At 45.7% G+C, this 17,175-nt stretch overlaps 1 pseudogene; it reads left to right on the top strand.

The window, feature by feature from the left end:
* Window positions 1–241: 241 nt before the first annotated feature.
* On the top strand, window positions 242–17,164 carry LOC123142298 (disease resistance protein PIK6-NP-like; annotated as a pseudogene).
* The last annotated feature ends 11 nt before the right edge of the window (window positions 17,165–17,175 follow it).

The following is a 17,175-nucleotide window of genomic DNA, read 5'->3' as shown; positions in this document are numbered from 1 at the left end:
CGTGCTAGCCAATACTACTCACGTCTTCCTTGGGAGCACCTCTTTTCAAACGCCAGTTGAACGCAATTAGTAAGAAAACTTAAATATAACTCGGCAAGAATTAAATAGGTGAAGCTTAATTTTCAATGGAGCATAGTACTAAGCATGGACTAACCTAGCTAGCTTCAGATCCAATCAAACTAGCTAGTAGTCCACATATTCATACAAGCGGCAGCAACCTAGCCACAGCAAGCAAGCAAGAGCTTCTGAAAGGAGATAGAAACTGAGGAAGAGAAAAAGAGAGGAGAGAAGCCAGCAGGCTAGCAAAAGTGAGAGAGTGATAGGGTGAGAGTCAGCATGCAGTTCGCCACAGGGGCGATGAGCTCTCTCCTCCCCAAGCTGGGGGAGCTGCTCAAGGAGGAGTATGACCTGCAGAAGCGTTTGAAGAAGGGGATCAAGGATCTGAAGGATGAGCTCCTGGTCATACAAGCTGCGCTCCTGAAGGTGTCCGACGTGCCACTAGACAAGCTTGATCCGCTTGTCAAAATTTGGGCAAACGATGTCAGGGAGCTGTCCTATGCCATCGAGGACAGCCTTGACTCCTTCATGGTGCGTGTTGAAGGTTTTGAGCCTACCAAGCCACACACCTTCTTCGGGTTCATCAAGAAGACCTGCAAGAAGGCCACCAAGCTCAAGATTCGTCGCAAAATAGCCAACGACATCAATGACGTCAAGATACAAGTTAGGGAGGTGAAGCAGACGTATGACAGATACAAAGATGTTATTGGTAATACCAATGCCAGAACGGAAGTCGACCCACGTCTCTTGGCCATGTACACCAAAGTATCTGACCTTGTTGGCATTGAAAAGTCAATCGATGAGCTAACACGGAGGTTATGTGATGGCGATGATCTGTCCGGTGAAACCTCTCTGTTGTTGGATTTGGAGGATTGGGCAAGACAACTCTTGCTAAAGCGGTGTATGACAGGCTTAACAATCAATTTGATTGTGGGGCCTTTGTTTCGGTGGGTCACAATGCTGACATGAAAAAAGTTCTCAGGGACATCCTCCATGATCTTGACAAGAAAAAATATAAGGACATCACTGCATCAAAAATGGATGTAAAACAGCTCATCGATGAGGTGCGTGGATTTCTTGGGGACAAGAGGTATGCATTTAATCCCTACTCCCACCCCACTATGTGCTACTCAATACATACCATGTGACATGCGTCTATGCACTTTCTACAAACTTGTATTCTGGCTAGATATTCACTAACACTAATGTGCATCAGTCGGGTGTGGTATAACTTATTTGCCATAGTATGCAACCAACAGGAAGTAGAGGGAAGGTGCTAGAGTATCACCAGTAGATATTTCTTACGTGAATGACATCATCTCTTTCTCCTATCTGTAACTTCTCTCTTCCTCCAATTTATTCTGATAGTTATTATTATTATTCATCAGCCACCAGGGGAAGAACTCCGAACCTGAATTTCATCTCATTCAAATGAAATTTCCATACAGTTTATAGGGGAAGCCGGATAAAAAGCCTGAACAAATAGGCCCCGTTTATAAGTGAAACCGGGGAGGAGGATGCTGGAGGGAGGTCGTGCACGGGTGTGCGCAGGAGCAGGGGTGCACGCTGCCGACTAGGAGGACGATCACGGGCCAACCCGTTGTCCACCATGAGCAGGCGAAGGGAGCCGATGGGGGAGTGGGTGAGGATCCCGCCGCTAGACACGAGGAAAATTGACGCTGCCCTCTATAGCAAGGGAGAGAGCCAAATTGGGTGGGGGACATGACCCCGCCGCTGTCGGCTGTCCAACGTCATTCTCTGGTGGCAGCGATGGGTTTGGGGGGTGGGGGTTATTGAGGCTGCCCTCTCTCAATAAAAAATTGTAACCTGGATAACTAGCATTTGCCGTTAATTTTTTTCCATTTTTTCCTATAGCAATTTTTGTTTTATATTATTCAAGAATTATACATCAAAGGAAAAGCCAAAACAAAAAAACATAATATGTACGAGGTGACTGGGTAAGACCTAACACTAGTAGAAAAAGGGTCATCTGTCCCGGTTGGTGAGGGCCTTTTGTCCCGGTTTTTGAACCGGGACTAAAGGGTCGTTACTAATGCCCTAACCCTTTAGTCTCGGTTCTTACACGAACCGGGACAGATGGGCCTCCGCGTGGCCGGTGCGGAGAGCCCAGGCAGGAGGGCCTTTGGTCCCGGTTGGTGGCACAAACCGGGACCAATAGGCATCCACGCGTCAGCATTTTAGTGGCTGGGGTCTTTGTTTTTTTTCTAAAAGGGGGGTGGATTTGGGGGTTTTGTATGGTTAATTAAGGTGTTTCATATATTGTGTTAGGTAGCTAATTAATTAATAGAGAGAAGTGTCCTCTCTTATCTCCGTGCTTGGTCGACGCTACGTACTATATGTATAGAGAGGCCCTTAACACGCTAGGTAGTAAGAAAATGAAGGAAACCATTAAGTACAGAAGTTCGTCATGCATACCGAGAGAAGTGATCGACCTCTCCTTCTCCGAGAGATTGGTCGAACAACAAGTTTTCGTATTATCTATCCGACGCTACTGGCTACATACATATACAGTATGTAAGATCTCTTACAATCTCCTAGCATTTGAACTCAACTTCCACATGGTATTCTCCGGCTTTATTGATGACGTGGTCAAGAAAGAATCCCGCCAATTCCTCTTGAATTGCTTTCATGCGATCTTGTGGTAGGAGTTTATTCCGCATCTCCCACGTCTAATTTGAAGAAGGGGGTTAATACATATATATGAATGAAACTCAACAGAAATGATGGTGTAATAAAATGAAATTGTGAATATTATTGCTTACACACTTCATATTGTCTTTTAGACTAGCCTCGCTTATCTTTGCAAGTCGCGTTGTAGATGAACTCGCACACGTAGTATCCACAGTAATCATTCCCTTGTTCCTGCCACATGCACTTTACGAGAAATAGAGGTCAATCAAACTGATAATGAAGCATTATAAATGACATTGATGAAAGTAGCAAGAATCAACGAGAGATGCGCGCAACTAGCTAGCTAGTAGTACTTACTTTTGGGTATGTATATCGCAGCTCCTTCGGCAGTCCCGGAGCTTCTGCGGTGAACTGTTTCCAAACCATGCAAGACAAAGAAAATAATTATTACTTGAGATATCAGGAAATGAACAAAAAGTTGCCGATATGATGCGATAATGATCGATTGAACTTACTTGTTGAGAATTTTAGTCATGTCCGCATAGGTCTCAGGATCTTTTCGTCTCGAGTCTAAGACGGTTAGTACTCCCCGCTCAAGCTTATTCTCCAGGAGAATATAGTGGAAGCTGCGCACGCATGCATAACTTATTGTAATAAGGGAAACCGAATATGCACACGACAGTAACACTCACTCGAAGTTGTAAGGAAAGAGTATTAAATCTTTGTTTTGATTTATTACTAATGATTTGAGCAAGTTGGCCTCGGCCTCTTCGGCGTTCTTTTTAACCTGAAAATCATCTATGAGATTTGTGTTAATGAACCCAATATCATACATTTTTGCTTTTCTGCACTCGACGATCTTTAATCTGCATAATATAGTGAGGATAATTATAAATACATGCAATGAAAGAGCTGAGCTATATATAGAGACTTAATGACAGAAGTAGTACTTACAGACAATAGCAACTGACCGTTAATTTATCGAGGGCATTTTGATTGAAAAACGCGAAGAACTCCTCAAATGGAACATGCAATAGATCAGTTCCAATGAGGTCATGCTCCTCTTTAATTCTCAGATACAAAGTATCCGTCCCCCAGACTCTCTGCAGGTTTTCATGTACCAATTATGGAATCTTTGCATCATCGTTGTTAGAGATTTTTCATCTTTGACGAGAGGCTTCCCGTACTCGTATCTGTGTTCGTCCACCTCCAAGAAATCATAATGTACATCGTCGGGCAAGTAATCTCCAGGATTGCTATAACCGGGCACCATCCCCGGAGCATTAGCGACGATGTCACTAGACACATTGAGCGGGGGGCACGATTGGTTTGCTTGTTCGCCGAGCTGGGCAATTTTTTTCCCAGCTGCTCGGTCTTTTAACCTTTGATCACTGACAGTACTTCCCGACCGTGACGCTTCGAGATATGCCTTTTCAGTAATGCGCTCATAGTTGGTTTTCGGCGGAGACTTTGGTGGTTTCCTCAGGGCATCGATAGTGCGCTTTGCTTTCACCGGATCTACCTTCTCCTCCGGAGGTGGATGTCTCTTTGCTTTCAACCCTTCAAAGAAGTCCTTCACCTCGGTCCGCACGATCTTCGCGGTTTCCTCCGGGGTCCTCTCGTACGGTAACTTCTCTAGAGGCTTGAGAGGTGGACCATATCTGTATTGCCTCCCGCCTCTGGCTGTACTGCTAGACGCCGGAGCAGACGGGGCGGCTGCGGCTGTCTTCTTTCGTGCTTGCTTACGAGGCGGAGGAGAAGGAGTACGACGCGCTGGAGCAGCCATGGCGGTGGCGGGTCTCTTCCGCCCTTGCTGGCGAGGCGGAGAAGGAGGAGGCTGGTGGCTGCTTGGGCGCGCCGGCGCAGGCAGAGAAGGAGGCGGAGTGCCGCCACGCGCCGGAGAAGGAGGCTGAGTGCCCTGATCGTCACTCGCCGGAGGAGGAGGCGGTGGAGGAGGCGGAGGCGGAGGAGGAGGAGGAGGCGGAGGCATCCAGTTCGGAAGGTTGATGAGCTCCTTCTGCCATAGGCATGGAGTCTTCAGACAAGAACCCAGCCGAGTCTCCCCTTCACCCGTAGGGTGGTCAAGCTGGAGGTCCTCAAATCCTTCTGTGATTTCATCCACCATCACCCTAGCATATCCTTCTGGAATCGGCTGGCAGTGAAAAGTTGCGCCAGGTTCAGGAGGTGCAACAGAGCCAACAACCGCCTTGACTTTCAATTCCATCCACTGCGTCATAAGCTGGCAATGCTGAGACTCCGTGATAGCATCTACGGGGTAGTTAGGAGGAGCCGTGAAGACAGGCTGAACCTGCTCGGTGGAAGCCTGGCTGCTTCTCCGCTGAGATGGCGGGGTAGCTTCGGGGGTAGTTTCGGCAGGTCGCTTGCTGCGATTTGCTTCTCGTACCTCAATCGCTTGTACCCTTGCGTGCAGCACCTGAATTTGGATATGCTCCACTTTTTTCCTCCTCTCCTGGCATTTGTAACCGACTGCGTCCGGAAAACCAGCCTTCCACGGAACGGAGCCTGGCGTGCCTCGTGTCCGTCCAGGGTGCTCAGGATTCCCGAGGGACATTGTGAGCTCGTCGTGTTCTCTCTGTCTGGAACGAACGTCCCTTACTGCGCTGCATCGATATAGTGCTGAAGCTTCTTGACGGGTATTGCAAGTTGCTTGTCCGTCCAACGGCACTTCCCTGATACAGGGTCCAAGGTTCTGCCAGCCCCGAAGAACCAAGTCCGGCAACGGTCTGGCCAGTTCATTGTCTCTAGTTCGATCCGTTTATCAAGCAGATCATTGTCAGCCTTGGCCCACTTAGGCCAGGCTTTGAGGTAGCCACCTGACCCCGTGCAATGGTGAAGCTTCTTCTTCGCAGCATTTTGCTTGTTTGTCGCCGACATCTTCTTACTCTTTTCCGATGTCTTGTGGGCCACAAATGCGGGCCATTGATCTCTGATCTTCTCATATTTGCCAATGAATTCTGGTGTCTCTTCTTTGTCGACAAACCTTTTTAGCTCATTCTTCCACCTCCTGAATAGGTCTGCCATCTTATTAAGAGCATGCGACTTGATTAATTGCTCTATAACTGGCTTCTCCGGATCCTCCTCTGGCGGTAGGGTGAAATTTGCCTTCAGTTGAGTCCAAAGATCATCTTTCTGCATATCATTGACATAAGACACCTCAGGGTCTTCGTTCTTAGGCTTATACCATTGGTGGATGCTGATCAGGATCTTGTCCCTAACAAGAACCCCGCACTGAGCAGCAAATGCTTCCTTTGTCCGGATGAGTTCAATCGGTTGGCCGTCGCGCGCGATTGCTGTGATCTCAAACCTTTCATCCGCGCGCAACTTTTTCTTCGGGCCTCGTCTCTTTACCGAAGTTGTGCTCGATCCGGAGGGCTAGAAAAACAAAGAAAGACGAGAGTTAATTAATATGTGTACATACCAAAGCAATGAATGCATCAATTAGCTAGTCAGCACAGGCTTAACTAATATATTTACCTGGTCGGACTCTGTTCGGTCACCGGAGCCGTCAACACGGGCTCCTTCTTGCACCAGCATTGGGTCACCGGAGCCATCATAATCATGTCTTTCCTCCTCCATTCTTCGATCACCGTAGCCTGCTTCTTCACCCTGTTCTTCCAGACCATCATTGTCGTTAAGATACGACATGAAATCACCTCCGGCTAAGATTATGTCCCCCAACACCTCCTCTGCTTCCTCGTCTCGTCCGTGCTCCATTGTTTCTGCAAATATTACAACATGGCAATTATTACACAAACATGACAGCATGTGGATATATTAGTGGCAAACGTAGACCTAGCTTCTTCCGGGTTTGGGGTGGCCTCGGCAACGCTTCAAGGGTAGGGGCGCGGCGGGAGGGGGTAGGAGACCGACGTCGTTTTTTTCTAGGGTTTGGGTGTCCTCGAGAGTTTTGGTCGAGCGAGAGGGTCAGGGAGGGTGCTCCCGCGGTATAAGTTATCACTGTCGAAGTTATCCGGGAGGGGGTTATATCGACAACGACGACATACATACATGGGAAAATAATGTTATCGGGGAGGGGTTAGGTCGACCCGCCCCCCTCATGTTGAAGTTATTGTTACACGGGGTATATCGACAACGACATGCCCGATAAAAAATAAGAAGAAAAAACAGAAGAAAAAAAAATAGGAGAAGAAGAAAGGAATAGAGGAGAAGAAGAGAAAATAGAATATTCTATTTTCTCTTCTTCTCCTCTATTCCTTTCTTCTTCTCCTCTTCTTTTTCTTCTTTTTTCTTCTTCTTATTTATTTCTCCTCTTCTTCCTCTCCTCTTCTTCTCCTTTCTTCCTCTTCTTATTTTCCTTTTTCCTCTCATTCTTTTTCTTCTTCTTCCTTTCCTAGCTAGATATATAAAACTTTTCTAAAAATGTAACTTTTGCATATATATAAAACCTTTTCTTCTCCCTTCTTCTTCCTTCTATTCCTTCTTCCTAAATATATAAAACTTTTGCATATATGTATTTTTAAAACATCATTACAATTAAGAAAATACATACATACATACAAAGCATATATCAATACATCAACATATATGCAAAAAAACATTACATCAACATATATGCAAACAAACATCATACATATATCCATACATCAACATATATACATGAACATATATGAAAAAAAGCATTACATCCATTGAAAAAAACATAATACGGCGGCGGTGGCGGCAGGGGGCAGGGCAGGGCGCGGGGGCTCACTATGGGCGGCGTCGGCGACGGCGAGGTCGGGGCCGGCCTGAGGTAGAGGCGGTGGCGGTCAGGGGCAGAGGCGGTGGCGCGCGGGGCCGGCCTGAGGCAGAGGCAGAGGCGGTGGCGTGGTGCGGCGACGGCGTCGGGGCGGCGCGGGGTGGCGCGCGGCGACGGCGCCAGGGCGGCGCGGGGTGGTGACGGCACGGGGCGCGGGCGGCGACGGGGGCGGCGACGGCGTCGGCGGGGTGAGCTGAATCGGGCAGCCTGGCGGCGTCCTCGGCGCGGGGCAACTGTAGAGATGAAAGTGAAAAACGCTAAGTGTTTGCTTATATAGCAAAGCCATTGGTACCGGTTCATGGCACGAACCGGGACCAATGCCACCCTTTAGTCCTGGTTGGTGCCACCAACCGGGACCAAAGGTCAGTTTTCGGCAGCCCAAAGGGCGGGAAACAGAGGCCTTTGGTCCACTGCCGAAAACTGGCCTTTGGTCCCGGTTGGTGCCACCAACCGAGACTAAAGGATGGCATTGGTCCCGGTTGGTGCCACCAACCGGGACCAAAGACCTTGCGCTGCCCGCGGCCAAAAGTTTAGTCCCACCTCGCTAGTTGAGAGGGGCTCGGAGTGGTTTATAAGCCCCACTGCGGCTGCCCTCTCGAGCTCCTCTCAAATGCAGGCTTACGGGCCTAATGTCACACTGTGCTGTCTGTGGGCCTATTGGGCCTTCTGCGGGCCTGAATCCTGGCCCAGGTTGGGTTTCTAGTCGTATTCAGGCCGTGGTGGCCCAATAGGTGGCTCTTTTTTTTATTTTTTTTCCAGCTTTTTGGTTTTGTTTTTTGCATTATTTATTTTCTTTTGTTTTTTGCTTTATTTTGTAATTCTTTTTGCTTTTAGGTCAGAAAATTTATAAACTTTCTGTTAGTGCCATTAGTTTTCAAATTTGAATAGTTAAAATTTGAATTCTATGAAATTTGTGTGAATCACAAGTTTGTGATTAACTTTACTATAAAAATAGTTTTTTTCAGTTTTTTTGTTTTGTTTTTTGCATTATTTATTTTCTTTTTTTTTTGCTTTATTTTTTAATTCTTTTTGCTTTTAGGTCAGCAAAATTATAAACTTTCTGTTAGTGCCATTAGTTTTAGAAAAAATATAAACTTTCTATTAGTGCCATTAGTCTTCAAATTTGAATAGTTAAAATTTGAATTCTTTGAAATTTGTGTGAATCACAAGTTTGTGATTACTTTAGTATAAAAATAGTTTTTTCCAGTTTTTTTGTTTTGTTTTTTGCATTATTTATTTTCTTTTGTTTTTTGCTTTATTTTTTAATTCTTTTTGCTTTTAGGTCAGCAAAATTATAAACTTTCTGTTAGTGCCATTAGTTTTAGAAAAAATATAAACTTTCTATTAGTGCCATTAGTTTTCAAATTTAAATAGTTAAAATTTGAATTCTTTGAAATTTGTGTGAATCACAAGTTTGTGATTAACTTTACTAAAATAATGAGCATAGATGCGCCTATAGAGAGAATTCGACCTAAATTCATAATAAATTTCTATGAATTTCAGAGAAATTCAGTATGAATTTAGGTCAAATTCCCTGTATAAGGGCATCTATTCTCACTTTGAGAGGAGCTCAACAAGATAGAGAGGGACGGGCTTATAAACCGGTGTGAGCGCCCTTCGGTTGGCGAGGTGGGACTAAACTCTGACCGCAACGAGGACCAACCCTTTAGTCCCGGTTTGTGGCACAAACCGGGAATAATGGTCATGGGCCAGGGGCGAGGCGCATTGGTCCCGGTTCGTGCGTGGAACCGGGACCAAAAGGTCCAGACGAACCGGGACCAATGGCCCACATGGCTGCCCTCTTTGAGTGTTCTTGGTGAGAACATAGTTGACAAGGACCATGTGCATGTACAAAACGGACAATGGTATCATACTCGTCTGTTAAAAATTTGGCATGGTATCATCATAATAGTTGTGGGAGAAAGTCTTCACTTTTTCATCGCTTGTGTCATCTGCTTATTGCGTCGTAACCATGGATAATCTTCATCGTTTATCAGGATGCTTGGGTCAGCCTTGACTTTGAAGGGAGGAATTTCATGAAACTTTTCATAATCTTCAGACATGTCTGTCTTGCCCTCCACTCCCACGATGTCCCTTTTTCCTGAAAGAACTATGTGGCGCTTTGGCTCATCGTATGATGTATTCGCTTCCTTATTTTTTCTTTTTCTCGGTTTGGTAGACATGTCCTTCACATAGGTAACCTGTGCCACATCATTGGTTAGGACGAATGGTTCGTCGGTGTACCCAAGATTTTTTAGATCCACTGTTGTCATTCCGTACTATGGGTCTACCTGTACCCCGCCTCCTGACAGATTGACCCATTTGCACTTAAACAAAGGGACCTTAAAATCATGTCCGTAGTCAAGTTCCCATATGTCCACTATGTAACCATAATATGTGCCCTTTCCCCTCTCGGTTGCTGCATCAAAGCGGACACCACTGTTTTGGTCGGTGCTCTTTTGATCTTGGGCGATCGTGTAAAATGTATTCCCATTTATCTCGTACCCTTTGTAAGTCAATACAGTCAAAGATGGTCCCCTGGACAACAAGTACAGCTCATCACAAACAGTGTTGTCACCTCTGAGACGTGTTTCCAACCAACTGCTGAAAGTCCTGATGTGTTCACATGTAATCCAGTCGTCGCACTGCTCCGGGTGTTTGGAGCGCAGACTGTTCTTGTGTTCATCGACATACGGGGTCACCAAGGTAGAGTTCTGTAGAACTATGTAGTGTGCTTGAGAGCAAGAATGCCCGTCCCTGCATATTATTGAGTCCACTCCTAGCGTGCCTTTTCCAGTCAGTCTCCCCTCATACCGCGATTTTGGGAGACCCATCTTCTTAAGGCCAGAATGAAGTCAACACAAAACCCAATGACATCCTCTGTTTGATGGCCCATGGAGATGCTTCCTTCTGGCCTAGCGCGGTTACGGACATATTTCTTTAGGACTCCCATGAACCTCTTAAAGGGGAACATATTGTGTAGAAATACGGGCCCCAGAATGACAATCTCGTCGACTAGATGAACTAGGACGTGCGTCATGATATTGAAGAAGGATGGTGGGAACACCAGCTCGAAACTGACAAGACATTGCGCCACATCACTCCTTAGCCTTTGTATGATTTCTGGATCGATCACCTTCTGAGAGATTGCATTGAGGAATGCACATAGCTTCACAATGGCTAATCGGACGTTTTCCGGTAGAAGCCCCCTCAATGCAACCGGAAGCAGTTGCGTCATAATCACGTGGCAGTCATGAGACTTTAGGTTCTGGAACTTTTTCTCTGGCATATTTATTATTCCCTTTATATTCGACGAGAAGCCAGTCGGGACCTTCATACTGTGCAGGCATTCAAAGAAAATTTATTTCTCTTCTTTTGTAAGAGCGTAGCTGGCAGGACCTTCATACTGCTTCGGAGGCATGCCGTCTTTTTCGTGCAAACGTTGCAGGTCCTCCCGTGCCTCAGGTGTATCTTTTGTCTTCCCATACACGCCCAAGAAGCCTAGCAGGTTCACGCAAAGGTTCTTCGTCACGTGCATCACGTCGATTGAAGAGCGGACCTCTAGGTCTTTCCAGTAGGGTAGGTCGAAGAATATAGATTTCTTCTTCCACATGGGTGCGCGTCCCTGAGCGTCATTCGGAACAGCTAGTCCGCCGGGACCCTTTCCAAAGATTACGTGTAAATCATTGACCATAGCAAGTACGTGATCACCGGTACGCATGGCGGGCTTCTTCCGGTGATCTGCCTCGCCTTTGAAATGCTTGCCTTTCTTTCGACATTGATGGTTGGTCGGGAGAAATCGACGATGGCCCAGGTACACATTCTTCCTGCATCTGTCCAGGTATATACTTTCGGTGTCATCTAAACAGTGCGTGCATGCGTGGTATCCCTTGTTTGTCTGTCCTAAAAAGTTACTGAGAGCGGGCCAATCGTTGATGGTTACAAATAGCAACGCGTGCAGGTTAAATTCCTCCTGTTTGTGCTCATCCCACGCACGTACACCGTTTCCATTCCACAGCTGTAAAAGTTCTTCAACTAATGGCCTTAGGTACACGTCAATATCGTTGCCGGGTTGCTTAGGGCCTTGGATGAGAATTGGCATCGTAATGAACTTCCGACTCATGCACATCCAAGGAGGAAGGTTATACATACATAGAGTCACGGGCCAGGTGCTGTGATTGCTGCTCTGCTCCCTGAAAGGATTAATGCCATCCGCGCTTAAAGCAAACCACATGTTCCTTGGGTCACTTGCAAACTCAGCCCAGTACTTTCTCTCAATTTTTCTCCACTGCGACCCGTCAGCGGGTGCTCTCAACTTCCCGTCTTTCTTACGGCCCTCACTGTGCCATCGCATCAACTTGGCATGCTCTTTGTTTCTGAACAGTCGTTTCAACTGTGGTATTATAGGAGCGTACCACATCACCTTCGCAGGAACCCTCTTCCTGGGGGGTTCGCCGTCAACATCACCAGGGTCATCTCGTCTGATCTTGTACCGCAATGCACCGCATACCGGGCATGCGTTCAGATCCTTGTACACACCGCGGTAGAGGATGCAGTCATTAGGGCATGCATGTATCTTCTGCACCTCCAATCCTAGAGGGCATACGACCTTCTTTGCTGTCGGGCAATTCGTCGGGCAATTCGTTATCCTTTGGAAACTTCTTCTTCAATATTTTCGGTAGCTTCTCAAATCCTTTGTCAGGCACAGCATTCTCTGCCTTCCACTGCAGCAATTCCAGTACGGTATCGAGCTTTGTGTTGCCATCTTCGCAATTGGGGTACAACCCTTTTTTGTGATCCTCTAACATTCGATCGAACTTCAGCTTCTCCTTTTGACTTTCGCATTGCGTCCTTGCATCGACAATGACCCGGCGGAGATCATCATCATCGGGCACATCGTCTGGTTCCTCTTGATCTTCAGCAGCTTCCCCCATTGCAGCATCACCGTATTCAGGGGGCACATAGTTGTCATCGTCCTTTTCTTCTTCGCCGTCTTCCATCATAACCCCTATTTCTCCGTGCCTCGTCCAAACATTATAGTGTGGCATGAAACCTTTGTAAAGCAGGTGGGTGTGAAGGATTTTCCGGTCAGAGCAAGACTTCGTATTCCCACATTTAGGGCATGGACAACACATGAAACCATTCTGCTTGTTTGCCTCAGCCACTTCGAGAAAATCATGCACGCCCTTAATGTACTCGGAGGTGTGTCTGTCACCGTACATCCATTGCCGGTTCATCTGCGTGCATTATATATAATTAAGTGTGTCAAAAACCATTACCGAACATCGTGAATAGATAATTAAGTGACCAAATTAATAGAAGTTCATCATCACATTAAAACCAAAGTACATACATAGTTCTCATCTAACAACATATAGCTCTCGAGAGCATCTAATTAATTAAACCATACATGGAAACTATGTAAAATATTTCAATGCGAAAACAAATGCGATCATAATCGCAACCAAGGTAACAATTGATCCAATGGCATAATGATACCAAGCCTCGGTATGAATGGCATATTTTCTAATCTTTCTAAACTTCAAGCGCATTGCATACATCTTGATCTTGTGATCATCGACGACATCCGCAACATGCAACTCCAATATCATCTTCTCCTCCTCAATTTTTTTATTTTTTCCTTCAAGAAATTGTTTTCTTCTTCAACTAATTTAACCTCTCGACAATAGGGTCGGTTGGAATTTCCGGTTCACATACCTCCTAGATAAATAAAATCTATGTCACGTTGGTCGGCATAATTTTCATAAACAATAAATGAACCAATAGTTATAAAGATAATATATACCACATCCGAATCATAGACAGGACGAGGGCCGACGGGGGCGGATACCAAAACCATCGCACTATATAATAACAAGCAATAAAATAGTAAGAAAATTATGCAAGTATCTATTTAAAGTAAGAATTTTTTTCTTTCAGAAAGAATATAAGAACAAGAGGCTCACCACGGTGGTGCCGGCGACGAGATCGGCACGGGCAATCGACGGTGGTGAAGACGGGAATGGGACATGACGGGCCGCTAAACCTAGACAAATCTCGAGGAAAATGGAGCTTCGAGGTCGAGCTTCAAGAGGAGAAAGCTTAACTAGTGTGGCTCGGGCATTTCATCGAACACCTCATGTGCATAGGAGGTGAGCTAGAGAACCACAAAGCCCTCCCCTCGTCGGCCAGAGAAAAACAGATCACTGGAGTGCTCTGCTCACGGGCGAGGGGGGTGTATATAGGCACACCATTGGTCCCGGTTCGAGGCATGAACCGGGACTAAAGGGCAGCCATTGGTCCCGGTTCGAGCCACCAATTGGGACCAATGGTGGTGGGCCAGGAGCCAGGCCCATTGGTCCCGGTTCGTCCCACCAACCGGGACCAAAAGGTCCAGACGAACCGGGACCAATGGGTCACGTGGCCCGGCCGGCCCCCTGGGCTCACGAACTGGGACCAATGCCCCCATGGGTCCCGGTTCCGGACTGAACCGGGACTAATGGGCTGACCCGGCCGAACCAAAGCCCCCGTTTCTACTAGTGTAAGTAAAACGGCTGATCACTTTGCGCAAGACAAACATACAGGGACAGTGCATACTACGAAAACGAAACGAGGATAGACACACCAAGAGGTTTTCTGGCACAACATGCATTTCTCTGTCCCGTATGGCACCCACACTCCCTTTTGCAGCATCTACTAATTTGGAATTTAATTTGAAAGCCATATTTTGACACGGGCGCTCTTGGTATGCTTGCGTTAACCAACAAATGGCAAATGATCTTCTTCGTTTAGATCCTATTTCAAACGGAAGTTTCCATGTCTATTCTTTTTTATTATGTCTTGTTTTTACTCCAATATTGGAAGTTACTCTACCTAAAATCAATGTTGGATTTAGTTTTCTCTCTTTGATTCTTGAGCTCCATAGATGCATGCAGCCACTGTCCATTAGGACCAAATGATCAACGCACGCAGGCTCAGCTGACTCCAACACTTCCTAAACAAGGCTAACTCGAACACACCTAGATCTCTAGGATTGGCCATGGGCACATGTTTATCGGGTCCGCTTCCAGCTCCTTGCGCTGACATCAAATAACATAAGTAAACACAATCAACTAACCATGTGTATCACCGAGCTATGTCTGAATTGACCCTGGAATAATTTCTTCAATTTTGGCTGTAAAAACCATAAGACCAGTAATTTGATACCCTATATGCCAAGTTTTATTAAACATCAATATAAATGTATTTGACACCTCTGTTTGTTGGCTAAAGTTTGAGATTATTACCATCAATTGCGTTAACTGAACGGTTACATGGATTACTTCTGCAGTCAACATCCCTAGTAGTTTTGCTACTAATTAATAAACATCCAATTATCTAGAATATAGCCATGTGAAAAATGATAAACGTAGATTCAGTACTACAAATGAGAAGTTCTAAACTTTGGTTTATATCCTTCAAACTAATGTGTTTCATGAAGCCCTGATATTTATGATCGGTAACATCTTCTATTTTCCCTGGAGGTTTGGCACACTCCTTGTTTTAGTTGCTAGTAATAATATTCTAGACAGATCATTTTCTAATTCAAGCCTGACGCCTTCTCATGCAAATAGGTACTTTATTGTTACTGATGACATATGGGATATAACAACATGGGACATTATAAAGTGTGCTTTGGTGGACAGCAACTATGAACGTAGAATAATCACAACTACCCGTAATGCTGAAGTTGCTGAAAAAGTTGGTGGCATTTACAACATCAAACCGCTTTCTGATGATGACTCAAAATGCTTATTCTATACAAGAACACGTGGTGGTGAAGGAGTATGTCCAGATAACCAACCTGCTGAAGTGACTAACAAAATTTTAAAGAAATGTGGAGGTGTGCCATTAGCTATCATTACAATAGCTAGCTTGCTTGTTGGAAATCAAAGTGACGATTGGTCTAAGGTGTATGATGCCATCGGTTTTGGGAATGAGCACAACGCAGCTGTTCAGAACACAAGAAAGATACTATCTTTTAGCTATTATGATCTGCCTTCCAATATGAAGACATGCCTATTGTATCTAAGTATGTTTCCAGAAGATTGCTTTATCGTGAAAAAATTACTGATATGGAGGTGGGTCTCGGAAGGTTTTGTCCCTGATAGATCATTTGAGCTAGGAGAGATCTATTTTAATGAGTTTGTAAACAAAAGCATGATTCTATGGATAGACCCTGATGAATTTGATGAAGCCGAAGGTGGTTGTCGTGTCCATGACATGGTGCTCGATCTCATCCGCACCATATCAGAGGATGTGAACTTTGTTACGGTACACGATATGGAGCAGCCTGGCACATGTTCCAGAACTGAACGGACAAATAGAGTTCGCAGATTAGCAGTTCATGGAAGAAGTCTCGAACACAACTCTAGCATTGAAATGGAACATGTGAGATCATTTAATGCTATCTCATGCAGTGGTAGTTGGTTTCCCCAACTTTCAATCTTTAAAGTATTACGTGTCCTAGTTATAGAAAATTGTGTTTTCCCCGAAGGTCGTAGTTTTGAGCACCTTGGGAAGTTGGTATATCTGATGTACCTAGGACTAGTGAAGACTGATGCCAACCAGCTCCCGGAAGGAATGGGACATGATCTGAAGTGTCTTGAGATCTTGGATGTAATGGGAGGTATGATAAGTGAGCTGCCGCCATCTGTTGGTGAGCTAATGAATTTGAGGTGCTTGTGGGCCGAGGAGGGTACAGTGATGAAGGGTGAGATAGGAAAACTGACATGCCTTGAAGAGCTGGAGCTCTCTTCGGTGGAGAAGTGCCCAAACTTCTTCACGGAGGTGGGGAAGCTATCAAAGTTAAGGGTGCTCAAGATCTGTTTGGCTGAAATAGAGGAGTTTGTGGGCAAGGCTCTGGTGGAGTCTTTGTGCAACCTGCACAAGATCCATACTCTGATGGTCTTGCCTGATGCTGTCAGTAATGAGCATTTGGCTGTCCAGGTTAGTATCTTGGAAGACTTGACACCCAGTATGAAGCTCGGTTCGTCAATTCTGATTAGCATAAATATACCGAGGGTGCCATCCTGGATCAATTATTTGAGCGTTCCACTCCTTTCTCGCCTGTTTTTGCATGTGGTTGCGGTAAAAGTTTGTGATATTCAAACCATTGGCCGGTTGCCATCACTCATCTACCTGGGTCTCTGGAATATGGAGAAGCGCATAGCATATACTTTTGGCAGCGACGAGTTTCACAGGTTGAGAGCCTTGAACATGATGAAGGTAGACATCAGTATTGGACAAGGAGCACTGCCCATGCTTGAAGAGCTTGCTTACAGTGCCAGCGCTGAAAGAAAGGACGTGGCCAGCTTGGTGCCGTGGAACAATGGTTGTCCTTTGCTTCAGGAAGTCACCTGTTTCCTTGATTGTGCTAACATTGGCAAAAAGGAAGTAAAGGAAGCGAAGGAAGCACTGAGGCAGGCCAGCGACACCCATCACAATGCTGATCATCTCGAGCTGAACATAGAAAAAGAGAACTATGACAAGAAGACGGGTCGACTCATTGACAATCTCGAGTGGATCCTACGTGATTTGGACAGACCCAAGGATGTGGGCCGTACTGCATACCAGGAAGAATGGATACGCCGCATGACAAGATTACTCGAGAAGATTATTGTGCCAGAAGACTAGTTTTTGCTATT

This window comes from Triticum aestivum, chromosome 6D (assembly GCF_018294505.1).
Source record: "Triticum aestivum cultivar Chinese Spring chromosome 6D, IWGSC CS RefSeq v2.1, whole genome shotgun sequence".
NCBI lineage: Eukaryota > Viridiplantae > Streptophyta > Magnoliopsida > Poales > Poaceae > Triticum > Triticum aestivum.
Note: the sequence above shows the minus strand (reverse complement) of the source record. Positions and strands in the feature narration are given on the sequence as shown.